We start from the raw sequence: 16095 nt of genomic DNA, 5'->3' as shown, positions 1-16095 counted from the left end.
ACGTAACCCAACTACAGCACTTATTTACGATGAACACGTTACTGCACTGAAATGGTACAGGAGTTATATATACTGGGTGATCAGAAAGTCGATGTAAATTTGAAAACTGAATAAATCACAGAATGTAGACAGAGAGGTGCAAATTTACGCACATGCTTGGAATGACATGGGGTTTTATTAGAACCAAAAAATACAAAGTTTCAAATGTCCAACAGATGGCGCTTCATCTGATCAGAAAAGCAATAATTAGCATAACAAAGTATGACAAAGCGAAGATGATCTCTACAGGAAATGCTCAATATGTCCATCTTTCCTCAACTATAGCTGTAGTCGAGGAATAATGTTGCGAAAAGCACTGTAAAGCATGTCCGGAGTTACGGTGAGGCGTTGGCGTCGGATGTTGTCTTTCAGAATCCCTAGAGATGTCGGTCGATCACGATACACTTGCGACTTCAGGTAACCCCAAAGCCAAGAATCGCACCAGACTGAGGTCTGGGCACATGGAGGCCAACCAAGCATGACGAAAGTTGCGGCTGAGCACACGATCACCACCAAACGACGCGCGCAAGAGATCTTTCACGCTTCTAGCAATACTTTCATTTTTTGCTCTAATAAAACCCCATGTCATTCCAAGCATGTGCGTCAATTTTTACCTCGCTATCTACATTATTCCATGGTTTAAGTTTTCAGATTTATACAGCCTTTTTGATCACCCGGTATATAATCAGTTAATTCTTCTGATTCATCTATGAAGTAAAAGTTGGCCACCAATAAATCCTTTACGCTTTTCTTAAACAGAATTTCATTGGTTGTTAAGGTTTTCATTGCTGCTGGCAACTTACTGAAAACCTGTGTTGCAGAGTAAAGCACACTTTCTTGTACAGGACTGTGATTTTAAATCATGGTGAAGATTATTCTTATTTCTAGTATTGATTCCATGAATTGAGCTATTGGTATGAAAAATTGTTACATTTTTAAAGATAGATTTCATTAAGAAATCTATTGTGAAGCGGTAGTTCGCATCCTTGGTACCCTAAACATGGTTATGCAGGATGTTCTTGAGTTCACACCACGTACAACTCGTACTGCACGATTTTCTCAGGAAAGCTTTAGCTTGGCTTGATAAATTACCCCAAAAAATATTCCCATATGACATCATGGAATGAAAATAAGCATACTATGCCAACTTTTCGTTTTTATATCCCTATGTCTGACACAATTCGCATTGCAGATAAGAGATTTGTTAACATACTTCAACAGTTTTGCGATGTGCTCCTCTCAGTTGAATTTATTATCGAGCTTTAATCTCAATAACTTAACACGATCCACTTCTTCCATCTCCTTACGTTTTACGCATATACTCATGGGGCACTCTTTACAAATTCTGAACTGGATGTAGTGTTTTTTCAAAGTTTAATAACAAAGAATTGGCTAGGAACCAGTGATTAATATCAACAAATCATTTATTAGCCGATATTCCTAAGACTACACTTGATTTGCTATTTCTTTCAATTCTTGTATCATCGCAAACAAAACAAACTTGGTATCTGGTAATGTTACTGATGAAAGGTCATTGATATACACAAGATTGGACCCCACATGTAATTATTTCCTAGTTCGATGGTGCATGATACCGTAATACATGTCACGTTCCTAATAACATTTTTTTCCTGCCAGAGATAAAGATTTGAACCATTTTGCAGCATTTCCTGTTAACTATAATATCCTAATTTACGTAAAAGGATATTGTGACTCACACAGTCAAATGCCTTTGACAGATCAAAAATATACCAGCAGCCTGCAATTTTGTGTCTAATGAATTGAATACATTTTCACTGTAAGTGTAGATACCCTACTCAATATCAGAATCCTTCAGAAATCCGAACTGCGGCTTAGACAGTATGTTATTAGAGATAAGATGGTTATAAAGCCGATAGTACATTGCTTTTTCTAAAAATTTTGATGCTGCCAAAAGTGAAATGGGGTGAAAATTTGATGCTATTTATCTCCCTTCTTAAACAGTGGCTTAAATTCAGAATATTTCAACCATTCAGGAAATATTCCACTGATAAACGACTGGTTACACAGGTAGCTTAATGTGTTACTTAACTCAGAATCACATTCTTTGATTAACTTTGTTGATATTTCATCATAGACTACGTGTTTCTGATTTTAAAGATTTTCTGCTGGACATTATTTCTGCTTTTGTACTGAGGTTCAAATTCGTATTATGGAGGTTACTTGAAATGTCTGGTCTCAAGTATTCCATAGCAGCATCTACATAACCTGACAACCGCATCTTTACAGTAACGTTATAAAATGTTCATTAAAAAGTTCAGCAACACTATACACATGTTACCAATGTATCATTTACTCTTAATGCTATTTGTCCCTCTTCATGTCTGGTTCTACTGGTCTTGCCCTTCGCTGTATCCCATATTGTCTCAATTTTATCTGATAGGACTATTTTCCCCATGTAATATAATTGCCTTGTTTGTATTAGTCTTTAACATTTTGCAGTACTTCTTGTAATGTACTGAACTGTTTCCGATTAACAAATACAGTTTTCTTTTTGTTTTACAAGATACCCCTATTCCTTGAGTAATCCATGGCCTCTTGGTAGACTTTGCTCTAACCTTGGTTAGTTTTGGGGGAAAACAGTGCTCGAATAAGGTAAGAACTTTATTATAAAAAGTGTTATATTTTACATTCATATCATGAGCACTGTAAACATCAGTCCAGTGTCCTAAAATAAGTAATTTTTGACTTACTACACTATTGAGCTAATATTTTACAAGAGTTTAAATCTTCTTCAGTATTAACATTTAACAGAAGGAACTACGTGTCATGGTCTGAGAGGCTATTGACTATTTTATAATACAATATTGTTCTTTAGACCTTCCCATAAAGATGTTAGCAATGGCTTTTTGTGAGCAATTGACTACCCTAGTGGGGAACTTCACAGTGGGAATTAAGTTTAATGATAGTGTTACTAGCCTAAATAAGTTCTTACTGGGACAGCCTTTAAGGAAATCTACATTGAAACCGCCAGCAACCACTACTTTTTTGGTTGTTCAATGGGCAAGTATAGTTTCTAGGAGGTTTATGAACAGATTAGTTACCTGCAGGTGCTCGATATACACTTAATATTACGAAGAGTTTTTGTGAAATTCTACTTCTGTTGCACATGCTTCCATATGCTGTTCTAGGAAAAACATACAAATGTCTATGTTCTTAAATTTGACAGTACCTGATAAATGTGGGAACTCCTCCTTCCTCCATTTCTGCTCTACAAAAGTGAAATGCTAATCTCAACCCAATAACAATTAAGTTCCAAGTCAGCCTTCACATTAAGAGGCAGATTTTTCAACTGGGTTTGAGGACTCTATTTCGTCTATCCAGGTAATTCATGAATTTCATTTGTCATCGAAGATTTTGATGCAATAAAGATAGCTGACACTTCACATTGAGTGAGTTAAAATTGGCTAGAATTATGTTTCTTGGTTTCTTTCTCAAACTGTCATAACCTCTCTTAAAATTGTTTCTTTCTGTCCTCCCTACCCTTAAAAAGGGTCTTTTCTCAACTCTATAACAACCGGTATTTCTAACTCCTGACACTGCCTCCCCCCTTAAACTTTTCTGCTGTTTTCCCAGCCAGTTTTCCCTTCCCTTCCCTTCCCTTCCCTTCCCTGTTGAGGTGAAGGCCATGCCTAGTAAAATCCCACCTATTGAGAGAATCAACAGGAACCACACCAGTGTGGTGCACTGCACCCGACATAAGTAGCTGTTCTAACAACAAATTAACACTGGCAGAAGAGCTAAAATGAGGTCGGTCAAGGCGTCCAAAAACAAACTCAGCACCAGTGAGCTTCGATGCTGATGCAGTCTTTGCCAGGTCACACTCTATACTGTACCCACGATCTCTGTCAATACCATTATCTGGCCCACCCACTATATCTATGGTATCTCCCATACTGAAATCTATGCAAAGTGATCCTAAAGCCTCTGTCACCTGCTTCATACCAGCACTTAGTGAGTAGCTATAGCCACCGGATTAATTTCAAGAAATAAACGAAACTGCAGAACTACAAGGCAGACGGTTATTTTTCAGCAGTAACAAGGTGAGAGGGGAGGAGGTTGGGGGAGGGAGCGGACGGGAGAAGACTGTAGTGATAGAGAAAGTGGCCTAAATTAGTGGCGACGTGTTAAAAATAAGAGGTCGTTTTGTGAAGTAATGTCCCCGCATTTATGTGAAAACTCAGCAGCTTCTGAAATGTTACTAACATTCCAAATCTTCCTTCGTAACGTCTACTTAATTGAAGCCCATTGCCGCTAGAGACATCCAAGTTTTAACGTGAAATGTAACGATGTCGGCGAGAGAGAAACAGCATACTGTAACACGGAAGACACGGTCCACACACTTAGCACCCTCTACTTCAGCATGCTAATGCCAAACAAAGCAACAGCTCTGCGACACCTTGGGTTGTCGTCATCCTCCATACAGGCCCGACTTGACCCTATCATATTTTCATGTTTCCAGAACGTAAAGAAGACATTCGATGACTTCACTTCGATAATGAAGCGGAACAAGCAGAGGTGAGTCAGTGGCTCCGTGATCAAAGTCGAACATTGTTCAGTGACGGTATCAAGAACTGATTGCGCGTTGTGAGAAACGTCTGTGTCCACTGTAAATCGTAAGAAATGACTGTGTAGACATAAAGAATAAATACATACGTTACTAAAGTTAATTCCTTAAAAAAGCTTAGATAAGTTTCACATAAACTCGATGTTGCTTTCCAGCACGCCCTCTTAGATGGTCCCCAAAATTTTGAATCAGCCATTGTTCAAAAGATCTCATTTCCTCCAACATAAACACATCCTAATAGTGGAGAATATCTAAACGTATGCCGTAAATCTTTATCACCTTCCGAAGAACACTAAACTAAACATGCAATTTACTTAAGCGCTGTAGTCTAACACTAGCTCCTATATTCATCATAGCTGATGGATCCATTACAAATCCATGCCCCCCCCCCTCTCCCCTGCGGATATGGGGGGGGGGGGTGTTAGAATAGGCCCAAGGTATTCCTTTCTGTCGTAAGAGGAGACTCAAAGGAGTGTCTCACTTTTCGGCCCTAAGAGTTCACGTCCCATTCTATGGTGTGACCTACCACTTTCAAAATTCTACAGAAGTGCGGGCCATGTGGGGAAAGACTCTTTACGTGGTGCAAGAGTTACCCATAGTGCCATTCGATTCGATATCCTGAATCTCTTGTCATAGCTTTCCATTTCTACCTGCAATTCAACTATTTGGGTGAAGACGCTTTCTGGGGTCCGTCATCTTCCGTTTTCTCATGTCCTGTTTCGCGCCCATGGCCGAATTGGATTTCGCTGCACCCAGTCTCCAGCACGGTATCCAGTAAGTTGCGGTGGGGCTGACCTATACACATTTGGTGGTAGCCCCCTGACAGCAAAGTTGATGCCTGAGCTGTAAACTCCCTGTATATGCCAAGTAGTACATGGCTGTCTTCCTGGGGCATCAGGACTCCTGGCAACGACCATCACGCCAGTTGGCCTATGCTGTCGCTGGGGGGCGCCTGTTGGGAGAGCCCCTGCTTAAAGTAGATGGCATCAGGGCGGATGACCCGCAATGAAGCGGACTAAGTCATCTCTTGTTGGTGACTGTATGGTACCAGCAGTGTCTAAGAAGGGCAAGATCGAATAAAATGGCTACAGGTATGACCCTAAACAGTTTCCCTCCCTCGCTACACCATGGCACCATGGGAGGACCGTAGGGCCACAGAACATAGCCTTGTTCGCCGCGGTTTTTAGTCTGTAGCAAAACTTACGGGGATTCCTTTCTACCTACGAAGCACCAAATTTTCGTTGAACACCTTGAGGATAAGATTGGAGAAATGACAGCGCTGTCAAAGATGGTAAACGGCGCTGTCTTGACTCAGACAAGATTCCCTGCGCAATCATGAGGAGCATTACTCGCCTGTGACAAGCTGGGTAATATTCCGTGACTGCCCATAAAAGCCTCAACATTGCCCAGGGGATTACTTTCCATTGTGACTTCCTCTTACAGTCAGACGAAGTGCTCCGCGCCAATTCAGAATGGCGGGGTGTTAATTTCATCCAGCGCGTTTACAGGGTACCCGAAGACAACTGGGTTGCTACCGGTGCCTTCATCTGAAAAGCCTCCTCTGAAAAGCCAAGGTAATGGATTACTGCAGTGACGTTAAACCATACGTCTCTCCCCCAATGCAGTGCTGTGTGCTGGAAGTCAGGGCACATGTCGTTCTGCTGCACTTCAAGCGCCACATGTCGAGACTGCGGACGTCCACTGCACCCAGACTGCTCAGTACTCCAAAAGGAGAAAAAATAATGTAGTAAAAGGCCCTGGACTAGATGACTTAGAAGCTACGTGTAAATTTGAAAGACTACACCCCATTCGGTTGACGTCAACGTAAGCTGCAGATATATCACCATCACAAGTGTCAATCGTTCCTCACTCTGCATCTCGAACAATGGTCCTCGGGGACACCAGAGTACATCTGTCCCCTTGGAGGTATCCATCATCAAAGACTGATTATGCCTTTCAGCATTCACTCTAGAGCATAGTCTCCCTTATAAAATTCCTCCATGATCCCCTATTCAGTGCTAACATAGGTGCCTCTTCTGATGTTAAGCCTATTGCTTCATACTCATTCTTAACCGAATCCAGGTACCTCCTCCTTGGTCTGCCCCGACTCCTACCCTCTACTGCTGAACCCAAGTTTATTGGGTAACCTTGCTTCTCCCATGCGTGTAACGTGACCCCACCATCTAAGCCTGTTCGCCCTGACTGCTACATCTATAGAGTTCATTCCCAGTTTTTCTTTGATTTCCTCATTGTGGACACCCTCCTGGCATTGTTCCCTTCTTCTAGTACCTGCAATCATCCTGGCTACTTTCATATCCGTAACCTCAACCTTGTTGATAAGGTAATCTGAATCCATCCAGCTTTCGCTCCCATACAACAAAGTTGGTCGGAAGATTGAACGGTGCACAGACAACTTAGTCTTGGTACTGACTTCCTTCTTGCAGAAGAGAATAGATCGTAGCTGAGCGCTCACTGCATCTCGCTTCCAGTTCTTTCACTATGTTGCCATCCTGTGAGAATATGCATCCTAAGTACTTCAAACCGTCAACCTGTTCTTTGTTCCTCCTATTTTGCACTCAATCCATCTATATTTCTTTCTCACTGACATTACTTTCGTTTTGGAGATGCTAATCTGCATAGCATAGTCCTTACATTTATGATCTAGCTCTGAAATATTACTTTGCAACTTTCAATCGAATCTGCCATCACAAGTCATCTGCATATGCAAGACTGCTTATTTTGTGTTCACATATCTTAATCTCACCCAGCCAGTCTATTGTTTGTAACATTGTTCCATAAATAATATGAACAACAGCGGAGACAGGTTGCAGCCTTGTCTTAGCCCTGCCTATACTCTGAACCATGAACTCAATTTACTGTCAACTCTAACTGCTGCCTAACTATCCATGTAAAGACCTTTAATTGCTTGCAAAAGTTTGCCTCCTCTTCCATAATCTCGTAGAACAGACAATAACTTTCTCCTAGGAACCCGGACATATGTATTTTCTAGATCTATAAAGCATAGATACAATTCCCGTTCCACTCATAATACTTCTCCATTATTTGCCGTAAGCTAAAGATCTGGACCTGACAGCCTCTGAGGCCTAAACCCACACTGATTTTCATCCAATTGCCTCTCAAGTAGTACTCGCACTTACGTTTCAACAATACCTGAGAAGATTTTATCCACAACGCTGATTAAAGAGATACCTCTGTAGTTGTTACTATCTTTTCTGTTTCCACGTTTAAAGATAGGTGTGATTACTGCTTTTGTCCAGTCTGATGGAACCTGTCTCGACTCCCACGCCATTTCAATTATCCTGTGTAGCCATATAAGACCTGACATTCCACTGTATTTGATGAGTACCAACTTAACTTCATCCACCCTAGCTGCTTCATTCCACTGCAATCTATTGACCATCTTCTGCACTTCCTCAAATGTGATCCTATTTCCATCATCATTCCTATCCCATTGTACTTCCAGATCTGAAACATTACTGATCGTATTTTCACCTACATTGAGCAACTCTTCAAAATATTCCCTCCATCTACCCAAGGAATCCACAGGATTCACCAGAAGTTTTCCTAACCTGTCCGAAATACGTGTCAGACTGCTAATTACACTCCAGAATGGTTTTCCAGCAGCTTGACCCATAGTCTCCAACCTGTTTCCAAAGTCTTCCCATGATTTCTTCTTGGATGCTCGAAGTATCTGTTTGGCTTTGTTTCTTTCTTCAGCATAACTTTCTCTGTCTGAGTTCTAGTACGTAGCCATTTTGGATACGCCTTCTTTCTCGTTTTACAGGCTGCCTTGACTGTGTCTTCCACCAGCTGTTTGCTTCATCCTACCTTTACGCACTACTGTTTAAAGATATTCTTTAGCCACTTCTAGTACTGTGTCCCTGTACCTTGTCCATTCCTTTTCCAGTTACTGTAATTGACAACATTCAACTAACTGGTACCTTTCTGAGATTGCTGTTACGTAGTTGTGCATGATTTCCTTATCCTGAAGTTTCTCCACTCTTATCCTCCTACATATGGAGCCCACCTCCTGTACTTTCGGCCTCACAATCCCAATTTCAATGCTGATTAAATAATGATCAGTGTCATCAAATAATCCTCTGAATACACGTGTGTCCCTCACAGCCTTCCTGAATTCCTGATCTGTTATTATATAGTCAATGACAGATCTGGTTCCCCTGCCTTCAAAAGCATACCGGTGAATGTTCTTATGTTTAAAAAAAGAGTTTGTGATTACTAAGCCTTTGCTGGCACAGAAATACAAGAGTTGTTTCCTGTCCTGTTGGCCTCCATGTCCTCTCCAAATTTACCCATAACCTTTTCATAGCTTTATGTTTGATTTCCAGTCCTGCCATTAAAATCACCTGTGAGCAGAACACTGTCTTTGTCCTTCACTCTTGAGTGCCTCATAAAAACTATCCATCTTATCTTGATCTGTCCCTTCACAATGCGAAGATCCTGTCACAATCGTAATTTTCTTGCTGGACACTACCAAATCTATCCACATCAGTCGTTCGTTTACATACCTTACTGCAACTACGCTGGGTTCCATTTCTTTCCTACCACTTGGAGGTAAGGAAAAATCTTTTCCTCATAAAGCACCTACTTTGGGAGTAAGCCTCCCCGCTAGAGAAGCATGGAGAAGTAACAGCCTGCTCTGGCTCCTCTAGTACGCAAGGGGTCCTTGGGGCCCCTCACTCACCAGGTCTGCACTAATTCCGCGGCGGAATTAGCTCAAAGAGCTGAAAGATGGCCGGAAGAAGAGCTTCCTGGTCTTATCCACGCCTGAAGCTGCTTTAGAGGAATATTTCCAGCAAGCCACCAATGAGAAAGGAGAGAGCAAGCAAACTATGAAATATGCTAAGAAACAGGATGCTCTGGTGGCCTCCACGCTGCCACTCGTTATCAATTCCGCATCTGAGAATGGGGTGGAGATCTTAGCGTCCCTTACGGACCTGAATCTCACGGAGTCAACCACAACAGAAACGGCTAAAAATACTAAGTCCGTGGTAGCAGGTGACTCCAAGGCATAACCTGCCTCCTTGGACCCTTTATGCCTTCCCAGCCTCAGTGTCAGCTGAATTGCCGTATTTTCTGCATTGCCCTTCAGGAAACCTGGCTCCCGCAAATGCGAACTTTTGCCTTCTGTGGCCTTAGGGGATATTAGAATTGTAGTGACTCTTATAGTATCAGGTGGAGTTTCTGTCCTGAATTTACTGTGCAGTCAACTTGCGCCTCCCTAAATCCCCTCTTGAAGCTGTGGCTGTCAGATAATCCGATGCAGGAAATAACTGTATGCAACCAATATCTTCCACCAGATGGTGCAGTACCCCTGAACACATTGGCTGCGCTTATTGATGAACTCCCTAAAGCCTTTTTACTTTTGGGATATACTAACTCGTAACCCCTTGTGGAGTGGGACTGTGGTTTCTGGCCAAGACAGATGGAGAAAATTTGTCACATCTCGATCTCGATCTCGACCTCGACCTCTGCCTCTTTAATACAGGACCCCGCACACATTTCTTTCCGGCACATGGCACGTATTCGGCCATTGAGTTCTCGGTTTGCAGTCCTGGACTTATTCCGTGTATCCACTGGAGAGCACATAACGAACTGTGTGACAGTGACCACTTCCCGTCAATGCTCCGACGTCAGGTACACGGACGCCTGCCCAGATGCGCTCTAAACAATGCAGACTAGGACTCTTTCACCTCTGCTGTCACTGTTGCATCATACCCACATAGCCACACTGATATGGTGGCTGAGCAGGTAGCTACGACGATCGTTTCGGCGGCGGAAAACGCGATCCCTGGTTCTTCAGTCTACCGCAGCAAAGACATTCCCCTGGTGATCAGCTGGAAGTCGCTAAGGTAATTCAAAGGCATGGGCGAGCTCTACAGCGGCATAAATGGCACCCATCCATGCAGCACCTCATAGCCTTTAAACGGCTGTTTTCCGGTTTTCGCCAGCTTACAAAAAATACGGAAAAAGGAGTGTCGACCGTTAGGTGCATTAGGTCACCTTCCAAAGTCTGGGCAAATATCACACAAGCCTTTGGGTACCAGAACTCAACAGGTGTTCGTCTTAACATAAATGGCGTATTATCAACCGAAACGCAACTGCCGAGCACTTTCATGAGCAGTATGCTTGCGCCACTGCGTCGAAGAATTACTCCCCAACCTTCCGCACTCTCAAACGGCGGATGGAATGGAAAGTCCTCTGGTTCACTACACTCCACAGCATATCCTACAACGCCCCATTTACAGAGTGGAAGCTCCTTAGTGCCCTTGCACGTTATGATCAAACATCTCTTGTCCGACTAAAAGTGACATCTCCTCGAGATCAAGCGGATCTGGTGTGATGGCGTCTTTCCATCGCGCTGGCGGGGGAGAACATACATACCACTGCTCAAACACGACAAAAACCCGCTTGATGTTGATAGTTCTTAGCCCATCAGCCTCAACAACATTCTTTGTAAGCTGCTGGAACATAGGGTGTCAGTAGTTCGGTTGGTTCCTGCAGTCATGTGCCCTACTGGCTCAGTGCCAGGGCCGTTTCCACCTGGGTCGCTCTACCACTGTTAGCCTTGACCCTCGAGTATGCATCCGAACAGCCTTTTCCACCCGACAACACCTTGTTTCTATCTTATTTGATTTACGAAAATGGTATGAGTCGACCTGGCGGCATAATATCTCTGCCACATTGTAGAAGTGGATGTCTTGGAGGCCCGCTCCCAGTTTTTATCCAAACTTTCGTTTCGTTTCGCTTCGTACTTCCGGTGTCGATGTTGATGCCTCCCATAGTTCCCACAATACCCAGGAGAAAGGGGTCCCACAGGGCTTTGTATTGAGTGTATCACTATTTTTAGTGGCCATTGTCTAGCAGCAGTTGCAGGGCAGTCTGTCTCACCTTCTCTGTATGCAGACGACCTCTGCATTTAGTACTGCTCCACCAGTACTGGTGTTGCTGAGCGGCGGCTAGTCGTCACCAGGCGAAGTCGTAGACTCCAGCCCAAGGCCTCCAGTTTTCTGCGGCAAAGTCGTATGTTATGCACCTCTGTCGGCGACTTACCGTTTATCGGGAAGCATAACATTACCTTACTATCACCTCACTGCAGTGGAGACATAACGATTTTTAGGACTGGTATTCGGCGTGTGATTAACTTGGCTTCGTCACGTGACTAAATTTTTGTCACTTGGCACAGGTCCTCCCCTGTCAGTGGCCATAGGTCGCAGACTCGCTCTATTGCGCACACTGCGGCCTTCGGTTATTTCCTAGCCACAGGACGCACATTTGAAGTGCGTTATTGCACTTTCATTCTCTCCTTACGCAGTGGAGGGCATGGACTGGTGAAGCCCTTTATATGAGCACTACGTGGAATCTATGGACCAGAGGACACGCCTCCCTCATGTCTATTAGACGTCCCGCTGGTGCCGGTGGCGCAGGTCGCGTCACAGCTCTCCCACGCATCGTTATTCATTCTGGAATACAGAAAGTGGCCTCTGATCTCCCCACAAAGCGCCAACCGAAGGCGAAAGATTTTCACACTGTCCTTCGGTGGACAATTCCGCGTAAAGTGTTAGAAACAAATTACCCATCTGTCAACTGGCCGCGAGTGTGATAAACGATAAGCCACTGCTTTCTGCCAACCACCGCCCGCGCCACGTGGTATCAAGTCACGAACAAAAGATACGCTTAGAGACACCGGATCCACGCTATCGGATTGACGGCGCCTACATTTTGGCCTGTCTCACATGTTGGTTCCTGGTGAAAATCGCTGCACGTACCTGCCGTCGTCCGTCGTTTGGCCACTGTCACAAATAACGTTAGCTTGTTACTTAAGTCTTCCACCTAATATGACTGAGTCAGGGAAATCTCTCCCCGGTTGACTGTTACTTTCTTCATGGGCTTACATGTTCAATGGAATTACAATCTACTAAATATTCGGCGAAGGGGAGAAAGTGGAACTTGATTACTGGTGGCACCTACAAAACACACCGCTCTTCTACGCACGCAGAGATGCCGTACGCTCTTCGCAAATCTACGCAGCGTTTTTGTAAACTCCCAGCTAATTAGCGAGAGCCAGGCTCAGGGTAATAGACGGTGCAGAGTCTCATCGATGACAGAATGAGCTGAATTGCAAGCAAAGACAATGAAAAGCGATTCAGGAACGCTGCTTTCATTGAGGTATTGGCAATGCAGCATGAGTTCGTTGTAGATACGTTATACGGTAATGGACATAAAAAACGCTAGTGGCAATGGACAAGAGTGGCTGTGCCAAGTAAGGGTAGATATCATTTTTCATTTTTGTAAATTGGTCTAAGCTACCTCAGAAGGAAAGTCTAAAGGAAAAACCGGTAGCGACGTTGATCACTTTGAGTACTGGATTCGCCACTGCTTGAATTTTGTTCAAAAACAATTAGCAATGGCGCTCGTAAGACGTAACCCTCGTTCTACCAACTGCCTTGTCTAAAACCTCGGAGAAGCGGTCAGAGGTTGAGGGCACTCTCTCGCTGTTGGGGGTGGGAAACGACCACTAAAAGGCGGAAGCAGCAGCAATGATCAACGGGATGAGGATTCAGAAGGCAATGGAAAACCACCGCATTTAATGCAAAATGTGTGTCCACTGGACAAATGATCTGTAATCAGGAAAGTCATGATTACTGCTTTGTCAAAACATTGCGGATTTGTCGGGATTCACACCCCCGGCAGGCTAGGAACAACGAGAAAGATGGAGTCGCCAACGGAAGGGAAACGTTCCTAGAGTCGTGCCGCGGACTGACAGAAGTTTAAAGGTCACAAGGGAAGCTAGGAACTGTGAAAACTGCAATGTTAGTGCTCAGTCTAGACGTAGAGGGGTTTCGTGATTTCTGGTCAGACGAATATATGGTAATATAACAGCAGCAGAAAATCGCTAACTTTACGGTTTTTAATGAACACGAAGGAAGGGTGAACAGTTCAGCGGTATGGTTGTTCTCCTCAGAATCGACAGCAAAGCACTGTTGAGAACGATAGTTCAGGTATACATGCGAATGGAGGGAGGGAGAGAGAGAGAAAGAGAGAAATCAAAATGCAATTATCATTGGGAGAGGAAAGAGACTGTAGGGAAAGGAGCACAATAAAGATTTATGGGAGGATATGAGCTTGGTAGGACAAATGAGAGGAGAATGGGTTCTGTAATAAATTTCAGCAACTAATAACGAATAGTATGCTAAAGAAACATTACAGGAAATTCTATATTTACAAAAACAGAGAGATAAAGGGAAACGTCAGATCACTTCATGGTCAGGCGCACACGCCGGAAACAGATCACGGACGTACTGCATACCCATGAGCAGATGCAGACCCAGATCACAAATCATGAAGAGAAATTGGATATCCACACAGGTCAGGGATAATCAATGAGCAAAGAACAAGTAAAAAGAGGTGGAGAGGGGCTTTAAGTTCACTGAGGACATGGCTGCTTACCGAGGTATTCATTATTGCAGTATCTAAGTTAGAGTACTGCACATCTCTAAAACAGGGAAGTCTTAAAAGTTGGAAACAGGCATATGTAGGAAGAAGGTACTTACGAAAAAATTGCGGGTAACTGTATAAATACTACAGTTCATTGGCAGAAGAAAATTTCCAAAGAACAGAAATCATCCACGAATGAAATAAATAGGAAGTGCAAGGAAGGTTGGGCGAAACAGCTGCATGAAAAATGTGAAAAATTCGAAAAAGAAGACGCTGTCAGAAAGATCTGCTCAGCATACAAGATTTAAAAGGTTGAGAAGTAATATAGTGCAAAGTTAATTACATTAGCAAAAGGCAGAGGAGCGGATAGGTCGAAAAGTTATATCGAAGGCCTGTTAGAGAGGACGTGACTGAAGAAACAGAAATTGATACGGAAGACACCAGCGAGCTTGTATTAAAATCAGTTTCTCAGGGATTAAACGAATTAAAATAAGGTAGGAGACATAATACTTCTATAATAATCGCGGGAAGGAAGCACAGGACCAATCAGGATGGTGCGTAGGATGTATGAGACTGCAGATACACTATCAGACATCAGAGAAACATCCACACAATACAGAAAATACCATAGCACACAAGCGGGAAAATGAGCACACAACCAGCGTAACATCTCGTGTATCAAAGTTCTGATAACAAGCAGGTAAATGGGGGAAGAATTAAGAAACCAGAGAGGAAGTCAAGACGTTGCAGTTAATGGAAGCAAGATTGAAGAAAAATAAACATGTTTATAGAATTTATCGATCTGGAATAAGCGTTAGAAAAAAATCTGATCCGAAATGTTTGAAATCTTGACAATAATATAGGTAGCTACCACAAAAAATGGGTAATACAGAACATGGATTGGAATGGTGATGGGAAAATAAGACTGGAAGACCAAGAACGAATTGCTTGGGTTAAAATGGGTGTGCAACTGGAATGTAGACTTAGACACCTACTGTTGCGTCTGCACATCGAAGAAGCAATAAGGGAAATAGAAGTAGTGTTAAGGAATGAGTTTAAAACAAGGGGCCGAAAGTATATCAATGGCCAGATTCGCTGAAGGCTTTACTTTTCTCTGTGAAGGTGGAAGAATTACAGGATGTGCTGAATGGAATGAAGTGTCAGTACAGAATATGGACTTAGAGTAAATAGAAGACGAAAGTAATGAAGTAGCAAAAATGAGAATAGCGAGAAACTGCTCAGGATTGGTGGTGCTAATGTATATGAATTTACGGAATTGGGCTACCTAGGCAACAAGATAACAGAGCAATGAGAACGTCGAAAGCAGACCAGCATTGGCGAAAAGGAAATTTCGTGACCATAGAAGACCAATGAAACATAAGCATTTGAGAAATGAATACTTGGTTTCCGTTTGGAACTGGAGCAGAAGAGCATTTATTTCAGATGTGGTGCTACAGATAAATGTTGAAAATCACACTAATAAGGTAAGGATTGAGATTATCTGTAGAATGAAAGGAGAGGAATACATTGAAAACAAGACCAAGAGGGACAGAATGATAGTACGTGAGGTAAGACTGCAAGGAAAACTTCCATGATACTACAGGAAACTAGAGGAAAATGGAAATTTGAATACATTCACAAAGTTGTAGACTAGGGTTAAAATTGCTGCTCTGATGGAAAGGTTGCCACAGGAGAGCAATTCATGGACCCCATCGAACGAGTCACTGATGATTAGATAATAACCACCTACCCCCTTCCAAGGAAGAGCAGTTCTTTCGTCAGTGGAGCACATGGGGCCCTGAGCTATTGTAGCTCTTTACTCCTACCTGTGCTGCATTTCCTTCACTGTGCCCTTCCCTCATACTCAATCCTTGTTATCCCCTTCTTCACCTCTCGGTTTTCTTCTTTGTCGACCTAGCTGTCCCCTTGGTTCTGTGCATTCCTTGCTGTTCTGTTCTATTGCCTGTTGTTTC

The 16095-nt window shown here is 43.1% G+C and overlaps 1 protein-coding gene across 1 annotated transcript in view; it reads left to right on the top strand.

Moving 5' to 3' along the window:
- The window catches only part of LOC126336156 (juvenile hormone acid O-methyltransferase-like), a 104783-nt gene that overhangs the window by 69692 nt on the left and 18996 nt on the right, over positions 1-16095 (top strand). The gene's annotated exons all lie outside the window — the stretch shown is intronic.

The sequence above is a fragment of the Schistocerca gregaria genome, chromosome 2, assembly GCF_023897955.1.
Source record: "Schistocerca gregaria isolate iqSchGreg1 chromosome 2, iqSchGreg1.2, whole genome shotgun sequence".
Lineage (NCBI taxonomy): Eukaryota > Metazoa > Arthropoda > Insecta > Orthoptera > Acrididae > Schistocerca > Schistocerca gregaria.
The sequence above is the reverse complement of the archived record's forward strand: the minus strand, read 5'-3'. Positions and strand labels throughout refer to the sequence as shown.